Source organism: Frankliniella occidentalis, unplaced genomic scaffold (genome assembly GCF_000697945.3).
Source record: "Frankliniella occidentalis isolate FOCC.00 unplaced genomic scaffold, Focc_3.1 Scaffold217, whole genome shotgun sequence".
NCBI classification, from domain to species: Eukaryota; Metazoa; Arthropoda; class Insecta; order Thysanoptera; family Thripidae; genus Frankliniella; species Frankliniella occidentalis.
In genome coordinates this window covers 13919-19453 of record NW_026267343.1, presented here as the reverse complement: position 1 = coordinate 19453, position 5535 = coordinate 13919, and the positions used below count along the sequence as shown (strand labels likewise).

General features: G+C 48.7%; 1 long non-coding RNA gene across 1 annotated transcript; it reads left to right on the top strand.

Moving 5' to 3' along the window:
• The first annotated feature begins 312 nt into the window (after window positions 1-312).
• Window positions 313-2838, top strand: LOC113202092 (uncharacterized). The gene is made up of 7 exons (XR_008011769.1): window positions 313-417; window positions 792-937; window positions 1017-1170; window positions 1446-1682; window positions 1774-1973; window positions 2081-2220; window positions 2704-2838. It is a non-coding gene; the product is annotated as an uncharacterized LOC113202092 (long non-coding RNA).
• The last annotated feature ends 2697 nt before the right edge of the window (window positions 2839-5535 follow it).

Sequence of the window (5535 nt, the reverse complement as noted above, 5' to 3'; positions counted from 1 at the left end):
ACCCCCCACTGAAGTGCTCACATTGTAACGGGCAAGCCAGCAAACTCATAAGTGTTGGACTCTAATCCAGAAAGGAAAATCAAACAATAAAGAATGAGACTGATGTTGGTGAGTATTTGACATTTACTCCTTGCTTGCTGCATGATTCAAATGTAGCATGACATTTTGTATTCTGTAATGAAGTCGACACTTTCAAAGTACTTTGTCAATCTGTTGAAATGGTGTATTTATAAATTGTTGAAATACGTTTCTCTGTATAATTCCTGAGCGCTAGATGTTCTCATCAACGCCTTGCTGTTTCCAGGATTTTCTTCTCCCCTTGGACTGCTCACAATCTACTGTAAAGTCCTGCAATTGGAACTAGTTCCCAGAAATCCTTCAGTAGTTTTCTTAAAATTGAATACTTCATGATCATAGGTAAGGGTTTTCATGTGTGTTTATGCTTCTGTTTCATTTCCCTTTTTTAAAGAAATATGACTTACATTTTTTGTATTACATTGGGAACAGTCATGCCTTTTGTTCTAATCATGTTTATTTGGAGATGAAGCCCAAAGCCCTTTCTACTTCGCCAGAGACAATGTATCTAAACGCATCATTTTGTCTGTCAGATCTTCATCACATTAGTATTTCTATCTACATTTATTTATGTCAATAGACTGGACCACAGTGAGATGTTCGAAAGTAGAAGCTCTTGCTTGGTTGTCATTTTCAACTTGTTTTATTTTGTGGTTTGTGCTCTGTTTGCTGTTGTTTCCAAAGATTAATTTTATTTCCTTCTTTTATCGCCTCAGATTTAGAGCACAGGAAAGGATGAAGAGAGGCGAACAGTCTTACATCAACTCCACAAATTCCAAGCTGTTGCGGAGACGATCCAATGTCTGATTTCTCTACAACCAGTCGACGCTATCCACATTCTTGACGCTGACAAGACTAACATGTAAGTAAGTCCAATGTCTACAAAACATTTGAATGTGAAGGTTTCACACTAACTTACATGTATCTTTTTCTATTAACAGTTGGACTCCTGTGCTCCCCTCGTTGTCAGCTTCAAGCAAGAAGGGGTATTGAACTACACACATCTGTATGTAATTTGACAGGATGTCATGTCCATACGTCACTAAACCTTTTTGTGTGCAGGCAAACTTTCATATGTACACTTTTATATTTCAAGTGAGTCTTGATGTCTTTAGAAACTGAAACTGAGCTCTATTGAACGTAAACTTTTGTGTGTCAGTATCATGTGTTGTCGTTCATTGGTCACTTTGTTTCACTTCAAATCCTATCGAAATCAGTTATGCTTTTTGTTGCAATTATGTTCATTTGGAGATGAAGATCATTGTGGGAGAATTAATCTAATCTAATCTAAATGCTCCATTCTGTCTTTTATGTTTGCAGTGCCTAAACATTTTTATATTCATTGACTTACCTCTGTCTATTTGTTTCAGTTTCCTATTTGAGATGGAATGGAACACCTGGTTTCCTTTGGTGCGGGGACCTCTTTCTTGTTCTGCCAGCTTCATTGTTGCTTCAATACAAGCCTCACATTGTAATGAGCAAGTCATCAACATCGAACTTCTTTTAATGGAATCAAATAAGGGTCTTACACAGATGTCAATTCAAGCAGTGCAGTGATCATATTGACATACAGCATATGCCGTGTTTTTCCTGTGTATGTGCACCATGTAAGTTAGACGAGTCTTCACTATGTTTGTCTTTAAATATCTTTACTACAGCACTTTCATTTTGTTTTCTTTTTTTCCCATCAATTTGGAGAATTTAGCAAATATTGTTCGTTGTCTCTCCATCCATTGGACCGGATGTAAATGTGCTTCTGCCTCCAACTCCATATGTCGTTCCTGTGATGAGAGGATAAAGACTTTGTTTAATTTAATAAATGCATCAGAGGACAAATTTGCCAATATCACTTCCATCTCACTCTCAGTGTCCATCCCAAAGCAGTTGTGCTAAAGCCAGTGAGTTTTCCTTCAAGTTTTCTGAGAATTGTGGTTTCATCATTTTACATCGATCTTCTCACTGCTATTGAAATGTTATTGTGTGTCTCATTTAATTTTTGTTTTAGATGAGAGGACACGGGTTACTTTGGTGTCTGTGAATTCTTTATACTCAGCAAAAGACGATGCTTGAACTCCAGTCTGTTGGTCCTGGTCCATTACTTGTAGAAAACTTTCCGGAGAATTAATTGTTAGCAGACAGTTACAAGTAAGTTCTTCTTGCTGTTTAAATTATCTTCCTTACTCTTGTGTTTCAGAGGAGACTATACTGAAATCCTTCAAATCTATGTAAGAGACAAAATAAAAAATGTGGTTTTTAATTGTGGTAGTACTCACTTTTAGGATTCATTTGAGCTAAAGGATGAGATGTGAGATGAGCAAATCCATCAAAAAACTATGCGCACAGAATTTTTGAAAGTTACGTTAACTTATAGGTGTAAAAATTCTGTGCGCATAGTTTTTTGATGGATTTGCTCATCTCACATCTCATCCTTTAGCTCAAATGAATCCTAAAAGTGAGTACTACCACAATTCAAAACCACATTTTTTATTTAGTCCCTATTTTAGATTTTCACATTTTAAGTCCATTAAATTGGATATTTTTGTAAAATTGTTAGTATGTCTCCCCTTATTATAACCAAGACATGGTGTACATGCCAAGTTCTATAGTGTTTTCCTTTCCAAATTTCAGATGGGGAAAAGCTGCTCTGGTCCCAATGAGTTTATGACTATGATTTTCAGTCCATCGGAATGCTCTAGATCATTTGATGCTCTTCAGGATAATATACAATCAGTGGTGTCCCAGGCTTTATTATGCTGTTGTGTACTTCAAGTAAGTGTTCAATTTCCTGTATGGATGTTGTAGGGGTGATTGAGGGGTGATTGCTACTAGCTAACCGCTTCCTGTGGCGTGGCCCGAAGGGCACATCCATGGGGTCATGGTCATATTTTGAAGTGCTGCTGGAGGGTGGTACCACAACATTGTCCAGTTGCATCCTGATCGTTTGGAACTGGAGTCTAAAGAGTATGTCTGGAGGAGAAAACTCGAGGCTTGAATGCAGTCTCAGGGGCGGGCTGGGTAGTTCACGGCCTGGGTCCTGGGTGTGAAACCTTGAGGTGAGGCGGGGGCGTACCTTTCATAGGCTAGGCAAGCCACCGGAATAACGCACAGGAAATTGCGCTCAGCGCGTCCCCTCCGTCCGTCCCCGTGACGCTGCAGACCTGGTCTGCGTCTGCACATCGGTTCGCGGGGCGCGTCGGGGTGGGCGCCGTGCGTTCATCCCGCGGGCGGCCGCGGGGTGGGCTATCGTGCATGTGTTTTGGGGGGAGGGTGCGAGGGTTGGTGTTCCTCAGCGATGTGCGCGCTTTCAGGCCGTGTGTGGTGGGGGCGGGCTTCGCTGGGCTCCGTCGGTTCGGTCGTCTCAAAGGTTCGGCACCGTTGGAGCCTTTCTGAGTCTCTCTGCCTTTAAGACTGGCCTGGGTTTTTTCCGGGGGGGGGGGGGCTGGTTCTCGCCCTCGCCCTCGCCCTCTCCTCTCTCCGCGGATGTCTGGGCTCCTCGGGGTTTCTGTCTGCCCGTGCGTGCGTGCGTGCGTGCGTGCGTGCGTGCGTGCGTGCGTGCGTGCGTGCGTGCGTCTCTTGTCGTGATGCGCCCTCACGCCCCCTCTGCGGGCGGTGCTGCGGCGGTGCTGCTGCGTTGGGGGACGCACCGGTTCACGCCCGGCGCGGGCCGCGGGGCTGTTCTGCGCGCAGCGCGCCGGGTCCACTGGTCTGGGTGGCGGGGGCTGGTGGCGGCGTCCGGGGTGGCGCGCGGCCGTGCGGAGGTAGTACGATACGGTCGAGGTGCGGGTGCTACGCGGGCCCGCGGGCCCGGCGGTGGCGCTTGGGGGCGGCGCCGGCCCGGTGGGCCTGACCTGAGGTGTCCTCGGCCGGGGTGGCCTCCCCCGTCGCCCTGCTTGGCCTGGGGCGCCCTGGGGTCCGGGCCGCGGACGAGCAGCCCCAAGGCCAATAGGTCTTAAGAGGAGCTTTCAGAACAAGAACCATGGCGCCCACTCCGGCCAAGGCCTCCGTGAGCGCGAGCGCGACATTCGAACCCTCCCCCTGAAATGCATTATGGCTTGTGCCAAAACAGCCCACAGACCGCCTTCTTATTTAAAGTATGCTTGCTGCATTTTTTTTTCGTCAGATATTCAGGGAAAATAAAAATGAGATTCTGTCAAGAACTCTTAATTTTTTATTTACTTATTTCCATGCATGCAGAGGAAAATTTTTGTCAGCGTCTCCTCCCGACGCGCACCCGTCCGCAGGCTTCGACGAGGGGGCTGTCCTGGGGTTGGCGCCGCCGCCTGCTTCCTGGCCTCCTCCGTCCTCCTCGCCTCCTCCGCCCTGGCCTCCTCCGTCCTCCTCGCCTCCTCCCCTGGCCTCCTCCGTCCTCCTCGCCTCCTCCGCCCTGGCCTCCTCCGTCCTCCTCGCCTCCTCCACCCTGGCCTCTTCCGTCCTCCTCGCCTCCTCTTCGCGACGCCTCGCCTCCTCCTCCTCGGCTCTCTTGGCCGCCGCCGCGTCCCGCCTCTTCCAGGCTTTCCTCCTCTGATTATGGGCCCTCTTGGCCTTCGCCCGCTCCTCTGCCTTCGCTCGCTCTTTCTGCGGTTTCACGCGCCCAGCTGAAAAATTTCAAACAAATTTAATACTCCAAGTTTTTTCACCCAAATTGCTGTGCACTGATAAATCCTTGCGAGGGATTTGTTCCAATGCAGAGGATTTGGCTGCTTTGTAAGCCTGCAAAGACATTTGTTCCCTAATTGCGAGGCAGCCGCAATCCTTTGCAAGGTTTTATCAGTGTGCAACTCAATACACATCAATCATTATCTACCTTGCTTGTTGCGAGCCCGCCGCCTACTCCCGCTGGTACCCATGGTTCTGAAAATAATTTCACAAATGTCATGTTCTGGCCTAACCATTTGGACCAAATTGGCTTCAACGTGAACCACAACAAGCACAACTTACTCATCATCACCGGCGCGCTCCATGATGCCGAATGGTGACCTCCACGCCACAAGCTCGGCCGCTGCGCTTGGCTTCGCTCGACTCAGTTCGCCCTTGGTTTGGGGGCGCGCCCCGCCACGCCCCGCCACGCCCCGCCACGCCCCGCCACACCACGACCCCGCTGTGTGTCAGGCTGCTGCGCCAGAAGTCGAGAGTCGAGGCGTGGCGACAGAACCTCTCCTCCCCCCCCCCTTTCCCCGCGTGTCTGCGCAGCGAGTCCAGCGCGACAGCTCTGTGTGGAACAGAACCGCAAACCCCTACCCCCCCTGGTTCTGCTAAAGCCCTTCTCTCTCTCTCTCTCTTGCCCTCACGTGTGGTCAGGGTCATGTCTCTGAACGTTCACCCCGCGTGCCCCCCTCGCACGTGTGTCCCACGTCCCACCCCCTCTCTCTCTCTCTCTCTCTCTCTCTCTCTCTCTCTCTCTCTCTCTCTCTCTCTCTCTCTCTCTTGCCCTATCACTAACTCTCCCCTTCTCTCCCTCCC